Source organism: Pleurodeles waltl, chromosome 8 (assembly GCF_031143425.1).
Source record: "Pleurodeles waltl isolate 20211129_DDA chromosome 8, aPleWal1.hap1.20221129, whole genome shotgun sequence".
Lineage (NCBI taxonomy): Eukaryota > Metazoa > Chordata > Amphibia > Caudata > Salamandridae > Pleurodeles > Pleurodeles waltl.
Window position 1 is genome coordinate 949,908,279 of NC_090447.1, and position 14,393 is coordinate 949,922,671.

The following is a 14,393-nucleotide window of genomic DNA, read 5'->3' on the forward strand; positions in this document are numbered from 1 at the left end:
TAGGGATGTTGCAGCCCACAGGACCCAGGATGCACAGTCCACTAACGCTGAAGGAACTAGTGGGTTGAAGGGTGAGGGGAGCACCATGGGGGAGCCTACTGACTCTGGAACATCAGACTCTGATTCCTTCTCAGATGACAGCTCACTGGTAGTGGCGGACCCCTCTGGGACCACCCCAACAACACATTCATCAGCCACACCTCTTACCAGCAATGCCCTCCCAGTAGGTCTCAACTGAGTTGACTGCCCGCTCAACCAGGAGAGTGGGCATCTCCTTCGCCGCAGGCACCTCAGCCCCTGCCCCAGTCAGCCCTGCTGCCCTCAATGAGGAGGCTTTTGACCTACTAAGGGCCATCTCCATGGGATAGACAACCATCATGAATGCCATCCAGGGGCTGGCATCCCAGATGCAGCAGAGCAATGTCTACCTGGAAGGCATTCACAGTGCCTTGTCTGGCCACAAGAGATCGTTTCAGGCTGCGGCCTCCTCTTTGACGGCAGCCACTGTCACAGAAAACGTCCCCCCCTCCAACCACCTGTGCCTCATCTGGCACCCCTCTCCCCTCACACATCCCAAGCACACAAGCCAAACAGCATGCACACAGAACAACACACATGCCACACAAGGACACACACAGGCATCACAAGTCACACTGCAGCCATGCACACACTCAACATACAGATGCAAACACAATTGCCACATCCTCCACTGTCTACCCCACTCCGTCCTCTAATACAATGACCTCAGTACACACACCGCAAGCACTGCATCCTTACTCCCAGATCCTGCCCCATTGACAGAGTCACCACAACACCAAGACATGCACCCCAGACACCCCACCCGCACTCACCACAACAACCATAACAGACACCTACAGAATACACACAACAGACAAGCAGACACTACCACAACTTACATTCAGATGACCTATTTGTCCTCTCACATCCTTTTTCACACACCTCCTCCCAACACACTTAAATGTACCCACTCAGGCACTCCACATTCATCCACCACACACAAGCAGACTGAGCAACCACCTGCATCCACATCCAGCACACCTACACATCCTATGACCGCTACCTCTACCTCTACTCCCACGCCTGTTTGCACAGCTCCTCCCCTTGCTCCTAAAAAACTTTTCCTTTCCCGCATTGACCTATTTGAACCTCCTGGCCCACCCCGTCTTGTCCCTGTGTGTTGCCGTAGCTTCCCCAAATCCAGTACCTCCACTTCAGGTTCCTCCCTGGACCTTTCTTCCAGTTCCCATGTCCCTTGCCCCTCCAAGAAAACAACTGTCAAGAGGCCTGATCCCACTAACACCCACCGTTTTGCATCAAGATTTAAGGCCAAGCCTCCCCTCCCAAGCCGAAGTCAAAGCAACCCCCTCGAAAGCCAAAGCCCAAGCCCCCTACCCTTCATGACCTGAGTCCCCACCACCAATCCCTCCCCCAGTGGCCTGAGGTGCCTGTCCCATTAATGCACCTGACCTGTGGAGACCATGGTTGTGTCAGGAGTCACTTTAGGGCCTTGGTGTGACATGGTCATGGACCTCAGAACTGCCCAATAGGCCCATTTGGAAATATTCCCGGATACCAATTTCATATTTTACATTTAATATATTTGGCCAACCTGCATGTCTGGTGCAATTTGACGAAGTTGCCTTGCATTTAACTATGGCTGCCTCGTGTGCACAGGTATGAGCATCCTTGTCCCCTTTAATGCATGTGGACTGTGCTTGTATGGATGCATCACTACTATTTTTCACTTTTTCCCCTGTCTGTATTTTGTGTGTTATAGGAGGCTGGCCTGGCTTCTAGCGGGTACCTGATGGTACTTACCCCTTGTGCCAGGTCCAGTTATCCCTTATTAGTAGATTAGTAGTGTTCTAGCAGCTTAGAGGTAGCTATAGCAGAGCAGCTTAGGCTGAACTAGGACACATGCAAAGCTCCTACAATACCACTTATATCATATAGCCCTATATCACAAGAATCACAATACTCAGAGTTACTAAAAATAAAGGTACTTTATTTTAGTGACAATGTGCCAAAAATATCTCAGAGGATATACTCCCTTAGGAGGTAAGTAAGATACATAAAATATACACACAAACCCAAATCAGGTAAGTAAACAGTTAGAAAAGGAGTGCAAACAGTGTAGGATACGATATGATGCAATAGGCCTAGGGGCAACACAAACCATATACTAAGAAAGTGGAATGCGAACCACTTAGGGACCACAGGCCCACTAAACCCTAGATGAAGGTGCAAAATTGCTGCCTCCGGGTGGAAGAAGCTGAAGATTCTGCAACAACTGAAGATGCCAGGAACTTCTTCCTTGCACAAAAGATGTCCCATGGCGTGCTGGAGGATGCAGAGTTGTTTCCACGCATAAAGACCGCAAACAAGTCTTGCTAGCTGCAAAGGTCACAGTTGAAGAAAATGGGTGCTGCCCGGGCCCAGAAAGGACCAAGAGGTCGCCTCTTGAAGGAGGAGACAGAGGGGATGCTCATCACTAGAGAGAACCCACACAGAAGCAGGCAGCACCCGCAAAAGCGCTTGAACAGACGTTCAAGAAATCTGACCACAGCGGTCATCTCAACACTACAAAAGAGGGTCCCACGAAGTCAGTGGTCAACTCAGCGAGTTGAGCAATGCAGGACGGAGTGCTGGGGACCTGGGCTGTGCTCTGCACAAAGGATTCCTTGCAAAAGTGCACAGAAGCCCTAGCAGCTGCAGTTCACACAGTACACAAGATTACTGTCTGGTGTGGGGAGGCAAAGACTTACCTCCACCAAATTTGGACAGATGGACCACTGGACTGTCGGGGTCACTTGGATCCAGCTCCTGTGTTCCAGGGACCACGCTCGTCACAATGAGAGGGGACCCAGAAGACCGGTGAAGCAGAAGTTTGGTGCCTACGTTAGCAGAGGGAAGATTCTGTCAACCCATTGGAGATTTCTTCTTGGCTTCCAGTGTATGGTGAAGGCAGACATCCCCCAGAGCATGCACCACCAGGAAACTGTTGAGAAACCCGTCAGGATTAGGCGCTACAATGTTGCTGGTAGTCGTCTTGCTAATTTGTTGTAGTTTTGCAGGCGTCCTGGAGCAGTCAGCGGTCGATCCTTGGCAGAAGTCGAAGAGGGAGATGCAGAGGAACTCTGGTGAGCTCTTGCATTAGTTATCTAATGAGAAGCCCACAGGAGAGACCCTAAACAGCCCTCAAAGGAGGATTGGCCACCTATCAGGTAAGCACCTATCAGGAGGGGTCTCTGACATCACCTGCTGGCACTGGCCACTCAGAGGCCTGCATTGTGCCCTCACACCTCTGCATTCAAGATGGCAGAGGTCTGGGACACACTGGAGGAGCTCTGGGCACCACCCCTGGGGTGGTGATGAACAGGGGAGGGGTCACTCCCCTTTCCTTTGTCCAGTTTCACACCAGAGCAGGGGCTGGGGGATCCCTGAACTGGTGTAGACTGGTTTATGCAAGGAGGGCACCATCTGTGCCCTTAGTTTAGTTTAAGGATTTATAAAGCACGTAGTGACCCGAAGGCATCCCAGCGCTAAACCTAACCTGACCAGTGCTAGCAATAGGAGAATTCAGAGAGCTACCTACAGAAAAGAATGGTCTTAAGTTTTTTTCTAAAAAGCAGTTCTGAGTGTTCATGACGGAGTTCAGAGGGAAGATCATTCCAGAGACGAGCGGCCTTGGTGGAGAAGGAGTTGGCCCCCCAGGCTCTCTTAGACCGCAAGATGGTCACAAGTCGAGAGGAGGAGGACCTTAGACTTCGAGAGGGGACATAAAGATATAGCCGCTTTCTAAAGAACATTGGACCCTTATCTTGCAGGGCTCTGTGAACAATGCATAGGGTCTTGAAATAAATACGCTGCTTAATAGGGAGCCAGTGAAGTATGGAAAAAGCAGGCTTAGCGGATAAATGTCTGGGAAGATTGACAAGAAGCCTGGCAGCTGCGTCCTGGACTGTTTGCAGCCTTTTTATGACATAAGCCGGGGCGCTGAGAAAAAGTGAGTTCCCATAGTCCAGACGGGAAAGGATCAGAGTTTGAACAAGGATTCTTCTGGCCATAGGGGGAAGAAGATTAAAGATTTTCCTAAGGACTCTTAAAATGCCAAAGCATGTAGAGAAAACTGTTTTTGCTTGATAATCCATGGTCAGACGAGAATCCACCCAAAAACCAAGGCTTTTTACCTGGTCCTTGGGAGGAGGAAGATTGTTGAAGGCCTCAGAGTATAGTGAAAGGGGAGGGGCTGGGGGGGCATTGCCTAGTACAATGACTTCTGACTTTCCATCATTAAATTTAAGCTTAGACTGGATCATCCAAACTCCAATGTCTTTCATACAACACGAAAGGTTGGCCGCCGACGAATCCCCAGAACTAGATAGTGACACCACAAGTTGAGTATCGTCGGCATAGGTGACCATTCAAAGCATTTCCAGAGGCCAGGAGAGGCTACTCCTCTCAGGCCCTTAACACCTATTTTCAAAGGGAGAGGGTGTAATACCCTCTCTCAGAGGAAATCCTTTGTTCTGCCTTCCTGGTACTGGGCTGCCCAGACCCCAGGAGGGCAGAAGCCTGTCTGTGGGTTGACAGCAGCAGTGGCAGCAGTGAAAACCCAAGAGAGCTGGTTTGGCATACACACAATTCCATGATCTTTGACATGTTACATGGCCATATTCGGAGATACCATTGTGAAGCTATATATAGGTATTGACCCATATGTGTGCACACGTGTAATGGTGTCCTCGCTCTCACAAAGTCCGGGGAAATTCCCTGAACTATGTTGGGGCACCTAGGCTAGTGCCAAGGTGCCCTCACACTTAGTAACTTTGCACCTATCCTTCAATAAGTGAGGGTTAGACATATAGGTTACTTAAGTGCAGTGTAAAACAGCTGTGAAATAACGTGGACGTTATTTCACTCAGGCTGCAGTGGCAGTCCTGTGTAAGATTTGTCTGAGCTCCCTATGGGTGGCAAAAAAAATGCTGCAGCCCATAGGGATCTCCTGGAACCCCAATACCCTGGGTACCTAGGTACCATATACTAGGGAATTATAAGGGTGTTCCAGTGTGCGAATTAGAATTGGTAAAAATGCTCACTAGCCTACAGTGACAATTTTAAAGGCAGAGAGAGGATAAGCACTGATGTTCTGATTAGCAGAGCCTCAGTGACACAGTTAAGCACCACACAGGCAACACATTCAGGCCACAACTATGAGCACTGGGGTCCTGGCTACCAGGATCCCAGTGAGACAGGCAAAAACAAACTGACACACAAGTAAAAATGGGGGTAACATGCCAGGCAAGATGGTACTTTCCTTCATGTGTGCAATGGTGTTTGTGGGGTGATGGTTTTGGAAGATGGTGTGTGTTGGAATTTGCCTTTTTGCAGGGTCATTCTCCTATTTGTACTAACCTGTTGTTGTTGGCTTTAGAACTCTGAGCACTATACCACTGCTAACCAGTGCTAAAGTGCATATGTTCTCTGTGTAAATTGTATGTAATTGGTTCATCCATGATTGGCATATTTGATTTACTGGTAAGTCCCTAGTACAGTGCAGTAGAGGTGCTGAGGGCCCGTAAATCAAATGCTACTAGTGGGCCTGCAGCACTGGTTGTGCCACCCACATTAGTAGCTCCTTAAACATTGCTCAGACCTGCCAGTACCCCCTTGCCAGGCCTAATCCTTCCCTTGCAGTGTATGGTTAAGGTAGGACATATAGGGGGTCATTCTGACCCCCGCGGGCGGCGGGAGCCGCCCGCCTGGAGGGAGCCGCCAAATGGCCGCTCCGCGGTCGAAAGACCGCAGAGGCCATTCTGGCTTTCCCGCTGGGCTGGCGGGCGACCGCCAAAAGGCCGCCTGCCAGCCCAGCGGGAAACCCCTCCCCACGAGGAAGCCGGCTCCGAATGGAGCCGGCGGAGTGGGTATGTGCGACGGGTGCAGTGGCACCCGTCGCGTATTTCAGTGTCTGCAAAGCAGACACTGAAATACAAAGTGGGGCCCGCTTACGGGGGCCCCTGCAGTGCCCATGCCATGGGCACTGCAGGGGCCCCCAGGGGCCCCACGATACCCCTCACCGCCATCCTGTTCCTGGCGGTCGGAGCCGCCAGGAACAGGATGGCGGTGAGGGGGTCGGAATCCCCCATGGCGGCGCAGCAAGCTGCGCCGCCATGGGGGATTCCCAGGGCAGCGGAAAACCGGCGGGAGACCGCCGGTTTTCCTTGTCTGACCGCGGCCAAACCGCCGCAGTCAGAATGCCCTGCGGGGCACCGCCAGCCTGTTGGTGGTGCTCCTGCATCCCAGGCCCCGGTGGTCCTTGACCGCCGGGGTCGGAATGACCCCCATAGTATTGTGTTTTATATGTCCTGACAGTAAAATACTGCTACATTTGTTTTTCACTGTTGCAAGGCCTGTCACTCTCATAGGTTAACATGGGGGCTACCTTTAAATATGATTAAAGTGTAGATTCCCTTTGGGGGCGGATAGATGTGGAGTTTGGGGTCTCTGAGCTCACAATTTAAAAATACATCATTTAGTAAAGTTGATTTTAAGACTGTGTGTTTGAAAATGCCACTTTTATAAAGTGAACATTTTCTTGCTTAAACCATTTCTGTGACTCTGCCTGTTTGTGGATTCCCTGTCTGGGTCAGTTTGATAGTTGGGCTGGTTGCACCTCTCACTAGACAGTGACACAAAGGGAGCTGGGGTGTAGTCTGCATTTCCTGATGAGCCATCTGTGCTAGGAGGGAGGGGATGAGTGGTCACTCACACCTGAAAGGGCTGTGCCTGTCCTCACACAATGCAGTCTCCAATCCCCTGGTGAATGTCTGTAGCGTGGCCTGGGCAAGGCAGGATTTCACATTCAAGAGAGACTTTGCTTTGAAGTAGGCCTACTTCAAAGGAGAAATTGGGTATAAGAAGGGCACCCAAAACCACAGACTTTAGAATACTTCTGGAAACCAAGAGGAACCTCTGCCTGGAGAAGAGCTGAGGAATAAGAGCTGCCCTGCCTGTGACTGTGCTTTGTGAAGCTATCCTGCAGTTGCTGCTTCTGCTAGAGTAAGAGGGCAAAGACTGGACTTTGTGTGCCTTCTAACTTGTGAAGATCTCCAAGGGCTTGATTTAGAGCTTACCTGCTGTTGTTTGAGGTCTCAGGGACAGCAAAGAGTTCTCTCTGTGAGCACCTGGAGTCTCTCGAGATACTCCTACTCTGCCCTGTGGTGCCACCCAGTTCCTGGGACCCAGAAAGGCGAAGCTGGCAGCCTAAGAGGAAATCCACGCACAGAACACTGTGCGGGGAAAAGATTGACGCGACTCCGATCTGCGGTTGAAAAATCAATGCGTCACCGGCTTCGCGGCTGAAAATCAACGCTCGCCTGCAACACGACCAAAGAATCGATTCACGGAGCTGGAGAAACTAAACGCAGGATCGTTGACGGAGGCTGGTGAGATCGCAACCCGCGCTGTGTGATTTTCGGATCATTGTACGGCTGAATTTCCGACGCAAATACCACTGGGTGTGTTAAAACAACGCAAGGCCTACCCGGACCCAAGAATGCTGACCGGATCGACGCATTGCTCTCCTGCGGAGAGAAGAAACAACGCACCCGACCCGATGAAAGGAGAAACAATGCAAGGTCTCGCTTTTGAGTGAAATCAATGCACACTCACCCATGAAAGGTTATTGTTGACGCACCCATGGTACATTTTCACACTATCATGAAGACTCTTTTTGCTTTTTTAATTGATTACTTGACTTGTGTAATGTGAATTTTTGTCATTTTGGTCTTGTTTTGTTTAGATAAACATTCTCTATTTTTCTAAACCTGTGTTGTGTCATTTTGTAGTGTTTTCATTCAGTTACTGTGTGTGTTGATACAAATACTTAACACCTACCACTCTGAAGTTAAGCCTACTGCTTGTGCCAAGATACCACGGGGGAAAGCAGGGGTTAGCTGAGGGGGATTCTCTTTCACCCTAACTAGAGTGAGGGTCTTTGCTTGGACAGGGGGTAACCTGACTGCCAACCAAAGACCTCATTTCTAACACATTTGATCAATTGTGACTGTCCATTAATATCAGGTTCACCCATTCTTATATCCAGCATCTCTTTATAAACTTCTGTACGCCAGGTGTGAGGCTGATGTTTTATCATACACTGACACTCAATATGTCCAAAGGCATAAAATGAATAGAATGATTTATATTTACACAGCTTCATTAGTAATGTTGTTTACACTATAGGCCACCAGGCAGATAAGAGGGGACATGCTTCAACCAGCAATTAGGTCCTTTGCCTATTGTCCATTCGGCAAAAGTATACAATTCTTAAATCCTGATCATTTTCTTCCAATTTTGAGCCGTTCATCTTCTGAAAAAAATATTTGCACACTGATCTCTTCATTCTGTCAAAAAATATGTTTACTTATATGATATCTAATATATATACAGTTTTGTTTTTATGACATTATTAAACATGCTGTAATTTAATGTCATAAAACAGTTATAAATATACATCTTCATTATATAATTTTACACCTGAGGCCTAAATATACATGCCATCACCAAATTTTAGGACCAAGATTCAACTGTCGATCGGTGTGGGGTAATTTCAAGGTGGAACATTTCAGACCATGCATCCCTTAGAATTAACTCTACTGCTGTATTGCAACTATAATTTCCTGGTAGACTTTCATCCTTGAGAGTCTCATTGATATCTTCTTGGGATAATTCTAAATTTCCTCCGTACACTAAAGTTAGCATCTATAACACTCTCATTATGACTGTTTGACTTCTGCTATTCAGCAAAATCTACCTCAAGGGCACTGCTGCCTCTGTGAGGTAACATCTGTAGCTGCACCAATAAATTGGAATATAGATTATTTTGTATAAATCTTAAATAATTTGGAGTTCATGTTTTTGCTTTTCAAACACAGTAAACTAAATGATAAACCAATCTGAAAAATGACGTTACAGCTTTAAAAAATTAGCACAGCATAGCTACAAAACTGAGTACCCACCCTCACAACCCATGCTCAATCACTCGTGTGAGGTAAATCACCATCTCACACTGGCTAGGCCTTAGAAATAGGTGAGGTTGTAACGTAATTTCAGAAAATACCGTAGGATTAAAATCAGAACCCTCCATCACACTAGGAGCATGATTAAATAAAGAATCTTAACACTACCTATAATTTGAAAGTAACTTCTAAAATCAAATATGTCAAAGAAACATAATAAATTCAGGAGTTAATAATTTTCACACAAGCTCCAAATAACACAATCTCTCACAGTCAGAGAAAGGTGGAGTGATGTAAATAATTGACTATTAATGACAAGAGACAAACAAACAATAAAATCCCCCTGGGATAATCATGTGAATTGCAAACTATGAAAAAACGTTCTACACAGCAGACAGATATGAAAAAATTTATGATTTATTATATATAAACACATAATGGAAAATATTCTATTTATATCACAATTTACAACATAAAGAAAACACACATACTCTAAGACAATGCTTAAAATAAAAATGTAAATACATACATATATCACTGGCATTTTCTATCACGCATCACTGCATTGAAGATCCATGTATATTTATACATATTTCTAAAATCCACAGTGTCAAAACATATGCCTATTGTGCTTCATGATGCATATTGGTGATAATATTAACAAATAATATATATATATTATTATTGATTAAACATCTGGCATGTTATAAGTACACAAAATTGCCTGCCAAAGTAGATCTTTCATTACGTGTTCAGCCTGCTTACAAATTGATCCAAGGGTAACATAGTAAAGAAATTTATGCACTTAAGAAATGTGTTTTTAGAAGTAGAAAATTTCATATTTTGTGACTTCTCACTCACTCACTCAGTCTGACAAGTAGGTCTGACAAGTGGACTTGTGAGTTTAGACAATAACCATTCCATGAGTCCACACTTTGGAAAAACAGTTTCACTGTTCAAAAAGAAAAATCACACACAAGATGCTACTATTGAGGGTCAAAGACCAAACACTGAGACCATCAAGTAACTACATATGAAGTTATACAAAAATATGCTTTTCTACTACCCACAGATGTCAGGTGGACAGTTTCTTACACCATAGATGTGTTGTATTTATAACGAGGTGCACCATGGTGTAAGGTCTCAGGCTGCATCAAAAAAATTAATCATCTGTGGTAGAGATGTCAGAAGGATAACAGACTTCTTTGTTGCAAAAGTGATGCATGGCTGCTTTGCAGCACATAAAGCGGGGCAAATCAGATGTGTGTCACTTTAAAAAGTGGCGCAGCTCCAAAAAAGGTTTTACCTATTCAGAGAAAGGAAAATATAGAGCAGGCAGCAACAGCCAGGGTAACGCCCCAATAACCTCAGCACCAGAGAGGTTGTTCAGGCAGAGTCCAAGGGGAGGAGGAAGATTAATTTTAGCGATAAAGAGAAACAAATACAAATAAAAGAGATATCAAAGCATAGAGATGATCTTTTTGTTACCTCAAAATTGCCATTAGGGAAGAAAGAGGACATATGGAAGTTCATAGTGGATAAAATCAACAGTGTAGAGAAGTCAGAAGGATAGAACCAGACTGCAAAAAGCGCCGGCCTGACTACAAGTGCAGGACTAAGAAGAAAATGGCCAGTGACTTGAAGGCATCCATGCACACTGGAGGAGGAGGGCCTGCGGCCGTAGGAATAGCTGACTTTCTTGGAAAAGCAAGTGGCATCAGTCTTCCTAGCCGAGTTAGAGGCAGAAGTGGAAGGACATGACAAAACATCCTATGAAGACCAACACAATACACTGGGTAAGTGGCAACAAGGGACCATCTCAACAACTATATCAGGTTCTGAAATCACCTTTCAGCATGACACTGTGCTGAGTGTGAGGGAAAGGGATGCAAATGGCCACATTTGCACTCACACATCATATAAATGTAACTCAAAAACACTCACATGTTGCACACCCCAGTCCCTATCCATCGTGTGTGTTCACTTCCTGTGTGATGTGCTTCACTAGTCCAGCTTCACCATTGGGTCTTTGGACATTTTAGGTAATGTAAAGCATTCATGTACAGGATGGCAAGCCCCACAATACCAAGCAAAAGATCTGGATTGGAATACCACAAGGTGGTCTGCCCCCTTGCAAAATTAGGCTAGTGGGTTTCTTATGCCAAATCTGGACTGCAAAGCAATGGAATGGAATATGGGTGTCAGAAAATCAATGCCTTACCTGTGAGGAAAGTCAAGTGTTGGGCATGTGAACCACCACATTGGACCATGTACAGAGCCAAGTCCAGGGGGGCATAAGCACAACAATACTGACCCAGGGCAGCAAAGTGAGCATGCTGTGCTGCCCTGAGCCAAAGAGAAAGGGCAGAAATGCTATGAATGCTCAGAAAACAGTGCATTCCTGTACCTACCCCCAAGGCTGATGCCTTTATGGCTGCCTAGCATCAACACAGGTGCATGTGCAACATGTTGCAAGGGTGCCTGCTTTGCCTGCAGGATTGTCTTTGTGCAGTAAGGCATACTTTCCTGCACAATAACAATCCATGGAGGCACTTACATCTTCCTATCTATGCAGCAGAATGCAGCACATATGGAAAGAATCAAAGAGGAGGAGAAGCAAAGTAATTCCTCCCTGTTATGCCTTCCCTGGGTAGAATTGTTTTTGACATATGCCCAGGTGGGACAATGTTCTTAAATCTGGGAATGAGTGAAAATCCCTAGGTGTTGCATTGGAAAACCCAAACCAAAGCCCATGAAATGACCCCCTGATGCACACTAAGGCAACACAGCCATTTTCAATGTCTTGCCTATATCTGTATCTATGGGGCTATCTAAAAGCACACAAATAGCCTTTAAGTGGCTTCAACAAACAGCTGACCACCTTCCTGGAAAACAACAACCTGCTCGACCCTTCACAAACCGGATTCCGAACCAACCACAGCACGGAAACCACCCTCATCTCAGTCACTGACGACATCAGAACCCTGATGGACAACGGTGAAACAGTCGCCCTCATTCTCCTCGACATCTCGGCTGCCTTCGACACCGTCTGTCACCGCACCCTAATCACCCGCCTCCGCTCCACCGGGATCCAAGGCCAGGCCCTGGACTGGATCGCCTCCTTCCTCTCAAACCGTTCCCAAAGAGTTTACCTCCCTCCGTTTCGCTCAGAACCCACCAAGATCATCTGCGGCGTACCTCAAGGCTCATCGCTCAGCCCGACACTCTTCAATGTTTACATGAGCCCCCTCGCCAACATCGTTCGCAAGCACAACATCATCATCACCTCCTACGCCGACGACACCCAACTTATACTCTCCCTCACCAAGGACCCCGCCAGCGCCAAGACCAACCTACAAGAGGGTATGAAGTACGTCGCAGATTGGATGAGGCTCAGCCGCCTAAAGCTGAACTCTGAAAAAACTGAAGTCCTCATCCTCGGCAACACCCCGTCCGCCTGGGACGACTCCTGGTGGCCCACGGCCCTCGGCACCGCACCGACCCCCACAGACCACGCCCACAACCTCGGCTTCATCTTGGACCCTCTTCTCACCATGACCAAGCAAGTCAACGCCGTGTCCTCCGCCTGCTTCCTCACCCTCCGCATGCTCCGCAAGAACTTCCGCTGGATCCCCGCCAACACTAGAAAAACCGTGACCCACGCCCTCGTCACGAGCCGCCTGGACTACGGCAACACCCTCTACGCCGGGACCACAGCCAAACTCCAAAATCGCCTGCAACGCATTCAAAACGCATCGGCACGCCTCATCCTCGACGTACCCCGCAACAGCCACATCTCCGCACACCTGAGACACCTGCATTGGCTCCCAGTCAGCAAAAGGATCACCTTTCGACTTCTCACCCACGCACACAAAGCCCTCCACAACAAGGGACCGGAATATCTCAACCGACGCCTCAGCTTCTACGTCCCCACCCGCCTCCTCCATTCCTCTGGTCTAGCACTCGCTGCCGTCCCTCGCATCCTCCGCTCCACGGCGGGTGGGAGATCTTTCTCCTTCCTGGCGGCCAAGACCTGAAACTCCCTCCCCACCAACCTCAGGACCACCCAGGACCACTCCGCTTTCCGGAGACTCCTAAAAACCTGGCTATTCGAGCAGCAGTAACCCCCCCTTTCCCCTAGCGCCTTGAGACCCGCACGGGTGAGTAGCGCGCTTTATAAATGTTAATGATTTGATTTGATTTGATATATGGGTCTGCCATTTGCGCTGCTGATGCATCAACAGAAATGTTGCACTTGCAGCACATGCAGCTCATATATATGCCCCTTAGGCCATAGTAATATTAAATTACTTTGCACACAGATGCACTGATTTGTGGGTTGTAAGTACACACGTGTAGCCAGCCATGGTATCCAACACCCTCAATCCTGGTATGTAAAAAATCTCAGGGCGGAGCAAGTGATGCATACAATAGTGAACAGCGTATTTTCTTCAAACAATAGATGGTATTGTTGTAGGCTCTTACCATGGGGATAAGACTGTTTGGTTTCAGGCGGAAGCACCACTGTATGTGGGTGACTGAGTCAGTCACCCACCAATTATAAGCTGTTGGTCTGACCTTCTTGGCAAGCTAGCAGCACCTCACCCAAACATAGAAAAATAAAGGTGATTTGTGGCAGCCTAAAAACATGACACTTAGACTCCTCAGGATCATTGTGCTAAAACAGATCTTATTCCTTTCACTCATTTGCACAAATCTCACAAATGCGAGGCAGACAAAGAAATCCAGAACACATTTCAATGCATTCAGTGAAAGAACTGTAGTCTATGATAAAAGGCATGCGCTGCAATTATTAGGAAAATGAAACATAACATAATTATTGTGACCATTAGAGTAAAACAGATAAACAGTCCCAGCATCCCAACATAATCCTTAGTCTATGAATTCCTACCTACACTTCTAACATCTAACATGAAAGCACAGCAGTGTTAGTCCAACTACCTGTGCAAGTCTATAGAAGGAGCCCCTGACCACATACCTGGAAAGGCATGGGTCTGCCTGTTGTTCTGGTGGCCTCTTCGTTGGCCAGAGAGACAAGGCCAAGACCAGTGCGGCTGTTGCTGAAGTGGAACACTGCATAAGATGGCTGGTTGGAATGTCGTCTCTACCATCCCTTACCTGTGTGGTGTTATTTATAACAAAATGTGTTGTGTTTTGAGAACAGGCCTGATGTGATAATATGCATAGGTTTAGAAAATTGACTCAGTAACTCTTGGACAGGCAATACCAAATAAATAATGATGTGCAATTACAGCTTTGAGCACAGCACAGAATGAAATGTTGTGCAAAGGAACTAACAACTACGCTTTCGCAGAAAGGCTGCAGATTAGA